This window comes from Aythya marila (assembly GCF_965140915.1).
Source record: "Aythya marila genome assembly, chromosome: 2".
Classification (NCBI taxonomy): Eukaryota; Metazoa; Chordata; class Aves; order Anseriformes; family Anatidae; genus Aythya; species Aythya marila.
In genome coordinates, this window is record NC_139043.1 from 28,526,525 (window position 1) to 28,542,875 (window position 16,351).

The window sequence follows — 16,351 nt, forward strand, 5'->3', positions numbered from 1 at the left end:
GCCTGTCACTTCTCTCACAAAACAAAATCATGGACCAGATGTTCAGCTGGTTAAAGCAGGAGAACTGTTCCATTTATTTTATCTGGATAATTGTATCCATGGACAGCAACAGAGCCCCATGGATTTATACCAGCCAAAGACTGGTCTGCTTTTCCTGCCCCTTTCACCCTAAGGTTCTCATTACTTTTTCTCTCAGCGTATAGTCTATTTAGGTGATTACATCCAGCCCTTTAAAGAGTGGAGCAAAGGAGGAAGTTTGATGTGGTGGGTTGATCTTGTCTGGTTGCCAGATGCCCTCCCAGCTGCTCTCTTATTCTCTTTCCTCAACAGGATGGGGTGAGAAAATAAGATGGAGAAGCTTATGGGTCAAGATAGACAGGGAGATCACTTGCAAATTACCATCACAGGAAAAACAGACTCCACTTGGGGAAAATTAATTTAATTTACTGCTGATTAAAATAGATTTGGATGATGACAAAGATAGAAAATAAAACGCCTCCTCTCCATCCCCCTTTTCCCAGGTTGAACTTCACTCCTTCATTCCCAACTCCTCTACTTCCTGCCCTATGTGGCTGCAGGGAAGAGGGGTTGGGGTTGGGGGGGGGATGGAAATGGAGTGCTACAGTCAGTCTATAACAGTTTCTCTCTGCTGCTCCTTCTCATCCCACATTTCCCCTGGTTTCTACAGGCTGCTGGGGAAATACATGCTCCACTGTGGACTCCTCCATGGGCTGCATTGTGGATCACTGCTCTAGCAACTGGAGCACCTCCTCCTTCCCTGACCTCATGTGTACAGGGCAGTTCCTCACCCTTTTTCTCCTCATTCCTCACTGCTATGCAGTGTTTTGCCTAGAACTCGGTATACCCAATAAGCAGAATCTGAAAAAGTCAAAAACTATCCTAAATAGTGAAATCAGTTTTTGATAGAGTAACAACTGGTGCAGAAAACATGGAGAGTAATGTATTCAGTTTGCTCTAATAGGAAAACTCACTGGCAGCTTCCAGCTTTGGTATGATTCTCAAAGCAGCAACAACAACTAAAGTAGTGTCTCCCATTCAGTAGGAGCTCAGGGTCCCTTGGGTTCAGGACACAGGATAAGAAAATTCAGAAGCGAAAATGGAAAATATATTGAGCAGTTATCATTTTGCTGTTGTGTTGCTGTGAGTGTGAATACATTTGCTATTACCAGTAGGTTAATACCTTATGCATCTATTGCTGGCTCTTGTGATGAGGAAACATTACATTTGGAGTAAGAAAGCAAACTGAGAATATTATAAAAACAGGGTACTCATTTTTCATACTTATTTCATTCATAAGTTGTCAGAACTTCACTATCAATAATGTGTTAAACAGATTAAGCACCATAGAAATGCAGCATTTCTGCAACGTCACCTGAATTGCAAATGATAACAGAATTAGCTAATTGTCTTACCAGAAGAGAAGATATTTCTGACAAAAAGTAAAGGAAGGCACCTAATAAAAAGTACATTTTTCTATAAGGTAACTGTTTTATGCTAATGCATAGATAAATAAGGTGCACACAATAAACTCTCTGATGGGGGATTTCAAAAATGTTACTACAGTTTTTTATTGTACAAACATACACTTCAGTGTGCAGAATGTAAAGTACTACTTCACAGAATCACAGAATCACAGAATTGTCTAGGTTGGAAGATACCTCAAGATCACCGAGTCCAACCTCTGACCCAACACTAACAAGTCCTCCACTAAACCATATCGCTAAGTTCAACATCTAAATGTCTTTTAAAGACCTCCAGGGATGGTGACTCCACCACTTCCCTGGGCAGCCCATTCTAATGCCTCACAACCCTCTCAGTTAAGAAGTTCTTCCTAATATCCAACCTAAAACAACCCTGGCATAACTTTAGCCTGTTCCCCCTCATCCTGTCACCAGGGACATGGGAGAATAGACCAACCCCCACCTCGCTACAGCCTCCTTTAAGGTACTTATAAAGAGTGATATGGTTGCCCCTGAGCCTCCTCTTCTCCAGGCTGAACAAACCCAGCTCCCTCAGCTGCTCCTCGTAGGACTTGTTCTCCAGACCCCTCACCAGCTTTGTCGCCTTTCTCTGGACTCTTTTGAGCACCTCGATGTCCTTCTTGTAGCAAGGGGCCCAAAACTGAACACAGTACTTGAGGTGCGGCCTCACCAGAGCTGAGTACAGGGGGACAATCACTTCCCTAGATCTGCTGGCCACACTGCTTCTTATACAATATATGCTGTTGGCCTTCTTGCCCACCTGAGCACACTGCTGGCTCATATTCAGCCGACTATCCACCAATACTCCCAGGTCCTTCTCCACCTGGCAGCTTTCCAACCACTCATCTCCCAGCCTGTATCTCTGCTTGGGGTTATTGCTCAGGAGAAAACTGCTCCAACCTGGGTCCCCCATGGGCAGCAGCTTCTGCTAGGTCACCAGCTCCTGCGTGGTCTCCTCTCCCAAGCTCTGCTTGGGGTTATTGCGCTCCAGGTGCAGGACCCGGCACTTGGCCTTGTTGAACTTCATACAGTTGACCTCAGCCCATCAGTCCAACCTATTCAGGTCCTCCTGCAGAGCCTTCCTACCCTCGAGCAGATCGACACACACACCTAACTTGGTGTCATCTGCGAACTTACTGCGGGTGCACTCGATCCCCTCATCCAGATCATCGATAAAGATATTAAAGAGGACTGTCCCCAGTACCAAGCCCTAGGGAACGCCACTAGTGACAGGCCTCCAGCTGATTTGACTCCATTCACCACGACTTTTTGGGCCCAGCTATCCAGCCAGTTTTTTAACCCAACGAAGCGTACGCCAGTCCAAGCCACGAGCAGACAGTCTCTCGAGAAGAATGCTGTGGGAAACGGTGTCAAAAGCCTTGCTGAAGTCAAGGTAGACCACATCCACAGCCTTTCCCTCATCCACTAAGCGCATCACTTTGTCATAGAAGGAGATCAGGTTTGTCAAGCAGGACCTGCCTTTCATAAAGCCATGCTGACTGGGCCTGATCACCCGGTTGCCCTGTAAGTGCTGCGTGATGACACTCAAGATAATCTGCTCCATGAGTTTCCCTGGCACTGAGGTCAACCTGACAGGCCTATAGTTTCCCGGGTCTGCCCTCCAGCCCTTCTTGTAGATGGGCATCACGTTTGCTAGCCGCCAGTCAACTGGGACCTCCTCCGATAGCCAGGACTGTTGATAAATGATGGTAAGCGGCTTGGCCAGCTCCTCTGCCAGTTCTCTCAGTATCCTCGGGTGGATCCCATCTGGCCCCATCGACTTGCATACATCCAAGTGCCATAGCAGGTCGCCAACCATTTCCTCATGGATAGTGATGGCCACATTCTGCTCCCCATCCCCTTCCACCAGTTCAGGGTACTGGGTATCCAGAGAGCAGCTGGTTTTGCCGCTAAAGACTGAGGCAAAGAAGGCATTAAGCACCTCTGCCTTTTCCTCATCTTTTGTAACTAAGTTCCTCCCCCTGCATCCAGTAAAGGCTGGAGATTCTCCTTAGTCCTCCGTTCTGCATTAATGTATTTGTAAAATCATTTTTTGTTGTCTTTGATGGCAGTCACCAGATTGAGCTCCAGATGAGCTTTGGCCTTCCTAATTTTGTCCCTGCACTGCCTCGCAACATCCTTATAGTCCTTCCGAGTGATCCGCCCTCTTTTCCAAAGATTGTAAACACTCTTTTTCCAGCTAAGCTCAAGCCACAATTCTCTGTTCAGCCAGGCCGGTCTTCTTCCCCACTGGCTCGTCTTTGGGCACATGGGGACAGACCGCTCCTGCACCATTAAGATTTCCCTCTTGAAGAGCGCCCAGCCTTCCTGGACTCCTCTGCCCTTCAGAACCACCTCCCAAGGAACTCTACTAACCTGTGTCCTGAGCAGCTCAAAGTCAGCCCTCCGGAAGTCCAATACAGCGGTTTTACTGGTCCCCTTCCTGGCTTCTCCAAAAATGGAGAACTCTACCATTTCATGGTCACTCTGCCCAAGACAGTTTCCAACCTCCACATCTCCCACCAATCCTTCTCTGTTTGTGAAGAGAAGGTCTAGCGGGGCACCTCCCCTGGTAGGCTCACTAACCAGCTGTGTCAGGAAGCTATCTTCCACGCTCTCCAGAAGCCTCCAAGACTGCTTTCTCTGGGCTGTGTTGTGCTTCCAGGATATATCTGGGAAGTTGAAGTCCCCCACGAGAACCAGCGCTGACGATTTCGCTACTTTTGTCAGCTGCCATCAGTCTCCTCATCCTGGTTCAGCGGTCTATAACAGACCCCCACCAGGATGCTTGCCTTGTTGGCCTTCCCGCTGATCCTAACCCATAGGGACTCAACCTTATCATTCCCAGCCTCAAGTTCCATGACATCAAAACTCTTTCTGATATAGAGAGCCACACCACCACCCCTTCCGTGCTGCCTGTCCCTTCTGAAGAGCCTATAGCCAGACATTGCAGCACTCCCAGCATGAGGGTGGTCCCACCACATTTCCATGATGGCAACCAAGTCATAGCCTGCCTGCCGCACGATGGCTTCCAGCTCCTCCTGTTTGTTACCCATGCTGCGTGCATTAGTGTAGATGCACTTCAGTTGGGCCATTGCCTTCTTTCCTAGCCTTGCCATTGCTACCCCTGGCACAGCTCTTACAAGCCTTGTTTCAGCCCCATCCCCTTTCTCACCTAGTTTAAAGCCCTCTCAATGAGCCCCACCAGCTCCCATCCCAGGATCCGTTTTCCCCTTAGAGATATGGACCCGTCTGCGGCCATCAGGCCAGGTGCCGAGTAAAGCGCCCCATGGTCAAAAAAAAAACAAAATTTCTGTATTGGCACCAGCCTCTGAGCCATGCGTTTATCTGGTGGGCTTTCTGCATCCTCTCTGTACCCCTCCCTGCCACCGTAAGGATGGACGAAAACACAATCTGTACTCCCACTCCATCCACTAACCGTCCCAGTCCCCTAAAGTCCCATTTGATGGTCTTCAGGCTTCTCTCTTCAATGTCATCACTGCCAGCCTGGACTATTAAAAGAAGATAATAGTCAGAGGGGTGAACCAGATTGGGAAGCTTTCTGGCAATGTCCCTGACCCTGGCCCCAGGGAGGCAGCTGAATTCCCTACGGGTAGGGTCAGGCCGACAAATAGGTCCCTCTGTTCCCCTGAGAAGGGAGTCACCCACAGGAATCACCCTTCTTTCTGTCCTGGTGAAGGCAGTCCTGAAGCATGGAGTCGACTTCCTTGCCCTAGACATCCTCCTGGGTAGACTTTCTACCTCTTCCTCAGCTACTGGTCTCTCAAGCTCCAGGGCCTCAAACCTGTTGCATAGGGGCACCTGGGAAGGTGGGGCCGGTGGGGGAGGGCATCACCTGCAATGTCAAGCGGGAACCTGTTTCCATTCCTTCTCAACTCCTAGGTCCCTTCCCTCTGCCCGAGAGCAGCAGGGCAGGGGGTCCACCCTCGGTTGGGGTGTCTCACCCCGGTGCCTGCCCTTCATGCCGCGCAAGGAGTCACTCCACAAGTCTATCTCGCACTCACACTCCCTGATATCCCTTAACCTCTTGACCTCCTCCTTGAGTTCTGCCACGAGGCGGGCCAGGTCATCCACCTGCTCGCACCTCACGCACACAGTCTCTTTGCCCCCTGCAGGTGGTAGCAACAGGCTCAGGCACTCCCTGCACCCGGAGACCTGAAATGCCACGGTTTTGAGTGGGCAGTTGGTCTCGGTGTGTACAGACTTCCTGGAGAGCACACTGTGCTTGGTGTACACCACTGCAGCTGAGCTAGCAGTAGAGCACTGTTAGAAGAGGTGTTTGTATGGGTGGGGGGAGTGCTCTGCCCCTCCTGCTCACCCTGCCTGCGCGAACTGCCTGCGCTAGCTGCCACGCCACTCCCTTCTGACGGGCCATGCCCTGTTTGCCCATCCTGTTAACTGCCATGCTCCTGGTCGCTTGTGCTCCCTAGGGGCAGCTTTTGAACGGCCGGGGAGGGGGCGCTGCTGGCTCTGCCTACGCCTCGTTCTCTCCTCGTTCACCTCCCTCGTGAGGGCTGCCGGGTCCTGGCGGCTCCCTCAAGTGGGCTCCATGCTGGAAAAATTAGCCCTGCCTGTCTGATCCCCCGCTCCGCTGCAGAACACGTCTGCCCCAGAGCCGATCGCCTCGGTAAGTATTTGCTACAAGACACAAAAGAACAGGAAACATAAATTAGGAATTTGAACCTTAACAACTGTGGTTGAAGAAAAATATATAATTAAGTGTTCCTTGATCTTACGTATCTTGTTTACATCCAAGGTATCTGACTTGTTTGAGTAACAGCTCTGATCTTCACTGAAATAGTTACTTGTATGAGACCTACAACATATGACCAAAGGAAGCAAAATCATCTTCATAATTTGCCAAATAAGTACATGAGGCCCTGGATAATTTTCATTATGACTAAATACAATATAACGTAATAAAGATTGTCAATTAAATTGTTTAAGAGAAATTATTTTAAAATATAAATACATTTCCCCAGAGCACCCTTTCAAAACATGCTGCTATAGTAGAAGTGGGTTACCAAAAAATTGAATCCTTCTAGGTCTTACATGACTTGTCTGTGGCATGCAGCATGCTTTCAAGATAAGCATTTTTTAGATATAGCATTAAGTCAGGTCTGTGCTAAATTTATGCAGTTGGCCTGATTTCCACAAAGGTTTATTTTACAAAAAATAGAACCCAGGTGCTGCTTTTATAACATTAATGTAGGTCACTGACATGATGACAGAAAACTATGATTTTATGTCAGCTGGGTTAAAATTTCAGGCCTGAATAAAACATTTCAGTCAAAAACGACAATACAGTCAATGAACAAAAAGACATTTCCATTTATCCTATCTGATGGTAGAATATACATGGTATAAGAAAGTAATACAGGAGGCACTTACTAGCACCCTTATAACTAAATAGGAATTTCACACTAGGGAATGTTTTAAACATTTTGCTTATAACTTGGATTCATTTCCCTTGCAATTACTTTTAAAGTGTTCTATCCTTTTTTCTGCTTCCTGTAGCTATTTCTACTAATGTATGCCCTCTGCTTCTCTTAGTCTAACTTGCAATTACATTAAAATACTTGTTTTAGTGGCATCAGAGCCATTAATATGTTGAGGTTATTGGATGTCATAATTAAACCTTTGTTCTATAAAAAGAAGAGTATAAGTACAAGTATTTTAACAGGTTTTCCATTCTGAAATATTAAAATAGTAACATAACACGTCTTTGCTTAAGATCCAAACTAAAACCAAATGAAATCTACAGATCTTCATACCTGGTGAAACATAGAATTTTTAAACTTTGGTCCATGAAATTAGTCCTAATTAAATCCTCATATATTCACTCTTGGCATCAAATTACCTCTGTCCCAACCTGATTCTGCAGATTTCTGCAGGTGAGTCCAGTGATTTCAAATAAAACTTAATATAAAGCTCAACTTTCTACTTTGTTCCTTCATATCTGCACTCACAGATTCAAAGTTGCATAATCAAAAATAAAATAATACAGTGGAGAATGAGGTGGAAAAGACAAACACAAGCCTTAAAATGTATTTAGGGTTTCTGTGCTAAATCTATATAAATACGAATGGAAAAGATTCCTAGAATCCCTGTCTAGCAGTCATATCTTTGTCTCCCCTCACATAAGTTTGTCTTTGCAGTACTTACTTATGCCCTCTCCCACCAGAGAAAGTGTTCTTGGTTTGTGTGCAGACTCTGAATCCACAAAAGAAGAGTATGGCCTATTAAGGCTGTCCAAGGAAGATAAGCTGTCTTCTCAGGTTTTGCTGTAGAGTTGCAGTCTTGCATTATTGCTTTAGGAAAAATCTTTGATTTGACCCTGACCTTGTGAAAAGCTACAGTGATGATAATGCTAATACCAATATTCATAATCTTAGTGATCATGGCAATGATGGGATAATGATGATGATCCTTAACTTTGGTCTCCTTTCGGCACAGAGATGACAGTGGCTGATATGTAAATTATCTAGGCCAAAGAGAAATCTGACATACATACAGTGTTTCTGTGGCATTCATATGTAGTGTCTACCGCCCATGAGAACCAATGTTCTCACGGTAGGGAAGCTACAAAAAAAGGAGGCAAAAGACAAGTTTTCAGCAGGATGGAGGTTCTGATGGTAAATTCTTGATCTTGCCTTCACCCACATTCAGGGAGATTTCTGTGGAGCCGTAAGAGACTCAGAATCATAGAATGGGTTAGGTTAGAAGGGTCCATAAAGATCCAGTTCCAATCCCCATCACGGGCAATCACACTTTCATTTGATCAAATTCCCCAGATCCACATCCAACCTATTCTTGAACAGGGTGGGAACATCCACAACTTCTCTGGGCAACCAGTTCCAGTTCCCCACCAATCTCATAATAAAGAATTTCTTGTAATCTAAACCAACTCTCTTTTAGTTTAACATCATTACCTCTTGTCCTGTCACTACAGACCCTGATAAATCCCCATCTTTCCTGTAGGCCACTTTTAAGTACTGGAAGGCCACTATAAGGTCTCTCTGGAGCCTTCTCCTCTGTAAGCTAAGTAACTGCAACTTTCTCAGCCTTTTCTTCATAGGAGACATGCTTCAGCCCTCTGATCCATCTTTGTAGTGCTCTTCTGAAATTGCTCTAGCAGGTCCATGTCTTTCTTATGTTGGGGGGCCCCAGAGCTGAATGCAGCACTCCAGGTGGGGTCTCATGAGAATGGAGTGGAGGGGAAGAATCACCTCCTTCAACCTGCTAGCTACACTTCCTTTTGAAGTTCAGGATACAGTTGGCTTTCTGCACTGCAAGCACACATTGCCAGCTCATGTCAAGCATTTGATCCACAAGTACTCCCCAAAACAATCCCCACTCCATGGGGTTGTCCTCTATGCAATCATTGCCCAACCTGTATTCATTTCAGAATTACCAAAAGAGATTCATAATTCAGTACAACTTCATCATGTTTGATACCTAAAGTAAGTTACAGGAAATGCTAGGAATGTCTTATTAACAGATGCAGCTGATAGTTGACAGTGGAACCATTAAATCTGTTGTACAAATGAAAAAGTGTGGCCTTAATTGCAGCAAGCTCAGGTATGAATGGCAGTGAAGCTGTTCAAACCTGGCTTTAAGCCATAGCAATTTGGGATTCAGCTGCTGGGTAAGTACAAGCAGCCTCTTGTGTCAACTATGCTGAAATTACACTGGTGAAGGGAAAAATACTGTCAAACAATGTCAAAACAACTCATGAAAAATTAGAACATTTCCTTGTGAAATTTTCTCAATTCAGCTGTTCTTAACTTTGTATTAAATAAAATGTTACAAAATTGAAAAGAGTTAAGTTCAATACAAAGTTCTGGTTGACTTTAAATGACCTTTAATAAAGCTTGTGAAACAAAGTATAATGTTAACCACTTAATAAATTTTGAAAAAATACCAATTCCAAAGTCAGATCTATATAGTGATTTTTACTGTACTGGAATTGCACTTTAACAAATTCTACTTTTATGGAAAAAGTCTATAGCACATCCCACAGTGCAGGTAAGAGACACGCTCCAGCTGTTCTGACAAGGTTATATATTCATGAATTGCTGAGTCACATTCAAAGATAAACCCCAATTCCCTTAAATCTGTAATTGAAGTGCTAACATGAGATCCATAGCAAGTGAGAAAAGACCAGGCATAACAAGAAAGAGATAGACTGCAAACCTAATGTTATTATATGCAGCATAAATACTCAGATATTTTAAGACAGGTAAACTATCTTTTGTATATATTATAAAGGATATACTTGGAGGAGCTAAAGGAAAATGGTATAGCTGAAGTGCTGAACAATAAAAATTCCAGCAAGCTCACACCAGCTAAACCATGCTGAGCCTACCTATAGCATCTGTATGTGCATGATTTGCTTCACATATCATCACATTTAAGATTAACTTCATATGACAATCTACTAACTGTGTATAAGTCTGACCATGTCAAATAGTTTTAGTCAAGTTATCTGTCAATAGTGAATATACAGAAGAAATTTTTACCTTTGACAGCACAATAAAGTAAACAGTCCTGGTTCTGGTACATATCATACTGATGAATTAAAAAAAGAGGATTCAAATTCTGATGCTCCACAATTGTGGTGGAAAAGTTGTATTTTTGCAATTGCAGATTTTTTCAGCAGAAACATGATACAGACTGAAAACTTTCAGCCATTTCTATTACTTAAAAACATCAAGATTAAGCAAAATGCATACTTTCCAGTCATTTTTCTTCTCAGAATTGAAACGTTTTATGCCCTGGATCATGACTAATATTTTTAAGGTCTTGGAGCATTGGCCACAGTAGAGTGCTTTCTGATTGCTTCAAACATGGCACAGCACCATAGCCTCTATCACCCTGTAAACATTAGCACCAGCCTCAATTCAGTCCCACTGTATCTGGCAGATGAAGGAAGTGAGATGGAAGCTGTGGGAGTGCAAGGTAATATGCTTGTTTGACCACTTGCTCTGTGTAAGACTTCTATATCACCTGTGCAGGCTGATTTTCTCACAGAAAACCTGATTTCAGATGGGGCCACTGACCATTGGCTATGCAACAGTTGTCTGACTAAGTTGCAGGAATCTGAACAATTAAAGGATGGGCTAATTAGAGACTAGTCATTTGTGACATGACCAATAAGTGTTTCAAAGCTCACTGGTAGCAATAAATGGATTTTTGAAGCGCTAATATTGTGTTTTGCAGAAGAGCAAACAAGCAGAGAAAGAACTGGAGAGCATATAATTACAAGTGTCATAAAGACAAAATACAAGAGTAAACAAAAATTGAGATCAGATAGGTTTGCAATAAGTGTTGAGCTAATCGCAGCACAAAATAAAGGTGCAAGAGGTTCAGAGTTGTTTATTCAATTAAATTTCTTCTGACGTACTTGAAACCACAAGAACAGATTAGTTGTAATGTGCTCCGGTGCACATGGACAGAACCCCTGCATCACAACCATAACACATCACTTAGTCTCACAGAACTCAGAAATCTTAATGTGCTGGTGGGTCTGCAAGGTGATTTGCCGTTACTTTTTAATTTTTTCTTCTCCTGTGATTGTGCAAAATTGCACCACCTAGGTCCTTCATTCATGCCTCTTCCTTACATCTTTCCCTGCAAAAATATATTCCGATGTGATTTATTCTAGACTTTTTCATATTTATTCCATTTCACACCACTTCCTTCCAGCATGCACTGTTACTGCCACCACTGTTTTTTCTATTGTCATTTTAAAGAACTGGACTTCCTCTTTTACCTTGTCTCTTAAAGCTTCCTCTGTTTTATTGAAAATCCTTCTCCAAATAGCCCCTATAAAGGCAGTTTCCCTAAAAACAGAAACCTTATCTTTGGATTTTCAACTGTTCTTTCAGCTGTTAAGATTTCCCTCAAGTAATAACGTTGTGTCAGTCTTAGTATTAGTCTTGCAGGTGACCATTTCCTACAGAAAATTGAGTGTATCGCGTGAGCCTTGTGATGGTAGCAGAGGCAAGACCCGAGCTCACTCTTACAGAATGGCATAACTGTTTTCTTTCAACACGTTAATGTATAAGAGTCAGCTATCCTGAAATTTGAACAGGTTCAGCATATTTATTCCCTGTGCTCCCGTACACAAGGTAGAAAATGTGTATAGTTAATCCACCAGCCTTATAAAGATACTTTATTCCTTCTTTAACTCTCATGTGTTTCCATACTTCCACTTACTTTCATTTTGACATTACAGTAGGAGACAATATGCTGTAAGATTCAGCTCCTCATTCAGCTCCCAGCAGGGTTAACCTTGACTGCAGCTAAGTGACTGAATCTTCACTTTTGAGAGGGCAGAAGAAGGAGCACTAATAACATACAGAAAATGTTGCTTCCCTTTATACTGGCACAACTCAATGGCTTCTACCAAGTGAAGGAAAAGAAACTCGTCTATTTCATTCATTTTATACTTGCTGATTGAATTCAACTGTTAAGTCTATATATGGTGGTAGATTTTCCATTTTCAGGACAAGTACATGCAGTAAATGTGCTCTTCATTTAGTAAAATGGATCATTAACAATTGATGCAAAGTGGTATAATAGATGTCACTTGTTCTTTTGCATCTAGTGTTGGGTTCACCTGGGGATTAAATTCCCTGATGTCCCACATGTAAATAATTGCTAAAGCTGACATTTATGAGGGTAGCATGAAGGATATTTTTGGCTTTCAGATGAATGCCATTTCAGAGACTGTGGATGAGATATTTACATGCTCAGGTGGCTTCCAATAATTAATGAAAATGAACTTCAATTATTTGATGCACATAAATCAAGCCTTCTTGAAAAATATTAATAAGGTACATATAATACATTCGTAGTGTACATAATGTATATACATGTACAATATCATCTAGGGTAGGTTTTCTATATTGTCATGTGCAGATCACACTAGGAAAAAACATTATCATCTCCTTAGTTTAATATTTTTTCAAAAACACAGTCAAAACTAGTTTCTTCATGCAGAGGGGATACAGTTTTTCTGCATTCATAATGGAACGGAAAGTAATGATGCATTCCAACCAAGGCATAATTCTTTCTTTTGGTCTTTATGATCATATTCCATAAATACTGCAAAGCACTAAGCTCTGAGTATAACACATGAATCCTGTTGTAGCAGAGATGGAAGTGATTATGCCTAAAGAGATACTAGCAAGTAATAATGAATCCCCTCTAAAACTATTTCTTCATGCTATAAGACTGTGCGTTGCAATAATCAACTCGTATGAATTTTCTGTTGAAATCCATAATACTATATGCCTATGTTGCAGACTTTGGGTGAAGAATTGCCCTTTCTACCACTACTTTGCTGGACCAGAGCTTTAAAATCACTGTTTCTTCCAGCTTCATTTATCTATCTTCCACTTTCTCTATACAACTAGCAATGTTATGCTGCTTGTATTCATCAAGGAATGTCACTGCCCAGTGCATTTGCTTTTCCTGCCAGCGTCTCTAGCTACTCAGCAACAGGAGCTCTGATTCCAAACAGGTCAGTGTAAGTGATCCAGCTGTAATCTTGCCTGTGCGTGTACTGGGATAGAGGCCGGACTTCTTGAGTGCTCAGGGATGCAGTTCCGGTTGCAAAACTTGCAATGAAGCTGGTCTGCCATAGCTTGAATTTTCTGCTTCCTTGACTGTGCACCTATTTGATGGCAGCTTGGCAAAATATTGCCCTCATTAAATAGGAATTCTCTAGCTTATCTCAAGTGATTTTTTTTTCTTCATCAGCACATGTTCTCTTTTGCCTTCTGAGATCAACTCTGGAATTACAACATTCAAATTGTTTGAGGCTTCACACCATATGAGGAGTTGCACTGCATTACTCCAGTCACTTGAACTGGAAAGAAAGTTTACCATTTCAATATATTCCTGTAAAAGGAAAATGGAAATAAATAAATAAATAAATAAATAAATAAATAAATAAATAAAAATGTGCCCAGTAAGTTTTATGTATATAGTGAGAAGAATATCAGGCATGTCTCGTGAAAGAAAGGAGGGCACATGAGACTTTAAGAGCCTTTAAGAGGGCAAGCAGGAACTGAAAAATGCCAGAGAGAAAACTATTTTCAATTCCATACTTAATACACCTAACGTATTCCTTCACTGCTCTAACTTAACAGGTAACACCAAAATTCCTAAAATAAATGAACACAGCTGTAGAGGAAGGACCTCAAATAGACCTGCCTTAGAACATTCTTTTAAGCCTTTAAAAGCTAACAGTGCCATCTTAAAATTATTCTACTGTTACAAGCAGCTAACTTAGAGAATGCAGGCAGGTGGTCGTGGCATCATGGTTGCTCAGAGAAATAACCGAACACATTTCTGCATTCCAAGAAGCTGCAGGGAGCAGAAGAGCCTGCATAAACTATTAGAGAATTACAGCAAGCATGCCTTTTGGTCACAAGAGCCCATATTGTTCTTGTGAGGTTAAGCAAAACAGAAATAAAGTTAAGGTGGGTTTTTAAAACCTGGCCAGCTGGGAAAAATACTATTTTATACTAGAATGGATGCACTGCTTCCTATGAGAGGAGTTTGTTTCTAAACAGTTTTTTGTTTTGTTTTCAAAAAATGGTTTGCTATTTTTACTAAGTAAGCCAAAAGAGAGGAATTCCAAAAATAGACAGGGCTTGCTTAGTGGCACGAAGGCTAAACTCAGTGGTTCTGTGTGGCTCTATGGCTGCATCCAGTTTGTTCCAGTCTGCTTTCACTGCTACACTTTCCCTGTGGTAGTTGCTTTTAGAGGTACCAAATATGATATGGGCCAGACTCTGTGGGGCACATTACAAACAGGTTGTGCTGTCATCAGCTGTAAAGATTTCATTATAAGAACTGTCACAGGTAGAGTTTTTTATAGTCCTAGTATCCTAAGTGATGTGATGGTTCAAGTCTTTATTTTCCTTTAGAAATGAATAATCTGAAACATTGTTTTCACTCCGTGTGTCTACAGGGGAGAATTTCACAATCTGAAGAATCAAAAAACAGCTTTGCACTGCCAATACCTGCATTTGAAATATGTGATGGCAGTTTGGAGAAAACCAGTATACAGATCATAGCACACATTTATTTTGTAGTGATACACTTGAAAACCAAAATCATGTGTAGCATAAAGTGGGCAATCTTGCAGAGATTATGTAAAAGTAAGTAGAGGCCCTATGCTAATGAATATTTGTTATATCCTTTTACTATCTTCTATCTAAATATCTTCACAATAATTTATGTTTACTGATTACTACTTCTACTACTACTACTACTTCTACTTCTACTACTATTGTGGGGAAATTGGTAAAAGATATATTAGATACAGGAGGTACTCGAAATGGCTGAATTCAGGAATAAAAGTAGGCTTTCATGGCATGTACTTCAGGATTTACAGCACAATTGTCTTTTCAAGAAAGGGTCACTTTGCAATACAATAGTTGTTTCATTTATCTTGTGCGGAGTTACAATAGAGCATGGACTCAAAGTTGATTAAAAATTAAACTGCACTTTATTCAACATAATGGTAAGGCAATGCTGCATAAATTGATCGGATTTTTTCATTTCTCTCATCACAGTCTGCTTTCTGGTTTCTTTTCACATGCTGTTATTCTTAAATGCTGGACATCTGAGAATGTAAATGTTAAGGATTATAAGAGCTAATTGCTCCCACGGCTAATGTCCACTATTACATGGAGCATGACTGGAACATTCTTCTGGTTCATTTGGTTCTCTGATACTCTCTTCCTTTACAGTCATGAGGTCACCTGCTATCCTCATATGGTATAGAAATACAATGAAAATATTTCATATAAAAATAAAATATAATTCTATTTGTTATTAAAAAAGAACTCCAATTTTTTGTTCTTAGATCATTTTTAAGCATTTCAGAATCACAGTTACAGCAAGATACAGCAAGTCATGGATAACTAAGAATGGCAATTAAGATCACTTTCTCACAAGGTTATGTAACTGGATATAAACCCTGAAAAGTCCAGCTGTTTTTTGTTTGTTTGTTTGTTTTTTGTCTTACCCTTACATTCAGGTTCTTTGATAGTCCTATTCATTCTAGCTCAGTCAAACACTCAGTTGGCATTTTTAACCAGAACACGTGTAAAGATCTATAACTTCAAGGGCATCTTGCTCTATTAAGTCCATCTCTTCTGGACTGTATTTTCTCAAAAATGTCTCAGGTTTTATTCTAGTACCCATTTTACTAAACTACTGTTAGATATTATCATCAGATCTACCACCCGTACCATCTTGTTAAATTAAGCAATTTCCTGCCAGTGAGAAATTTCAGGTACCTTAGATTTTTCTATCATCAATTTCTTTCATTATTTTCTTTTCCTACCTTCAGAAACCTCTTACTAAAGAAATTAACATTTCAACACTTTGGTTTTTCTACTTCATACTATTTTTATACAGTCTAATGGAAAATTCAGTTGTTAATTTGTATTGATTTGTTGTTAATATTTATTTCAACATTAAAACAACAACAACAAAAAAAAGTAATTAGGTGCTTTTATTACTTTTCTGCAAGGCTCTCTATCCCTAGAAAATATGTAATGAAACACAGCAATGTCCAGACAGGAAAGGAACTACTCAAAACAGATTACATTAAAATACTCTAAGGTCCCAGAATATTTATGGTTAACCTCTTTCTACTTCCCCTTCCCAAGGCTTTGGATTTCAGGTCAGCTGTGCAACAGTTTTTAAGGTCAAAAAACTTGTTAGCTTATTAAGTGGAACCAGCTTCGAAGTGGAGAGGCCTGTAAATCATCATTCTTCAGCACTGCCTTCTGTTAAAA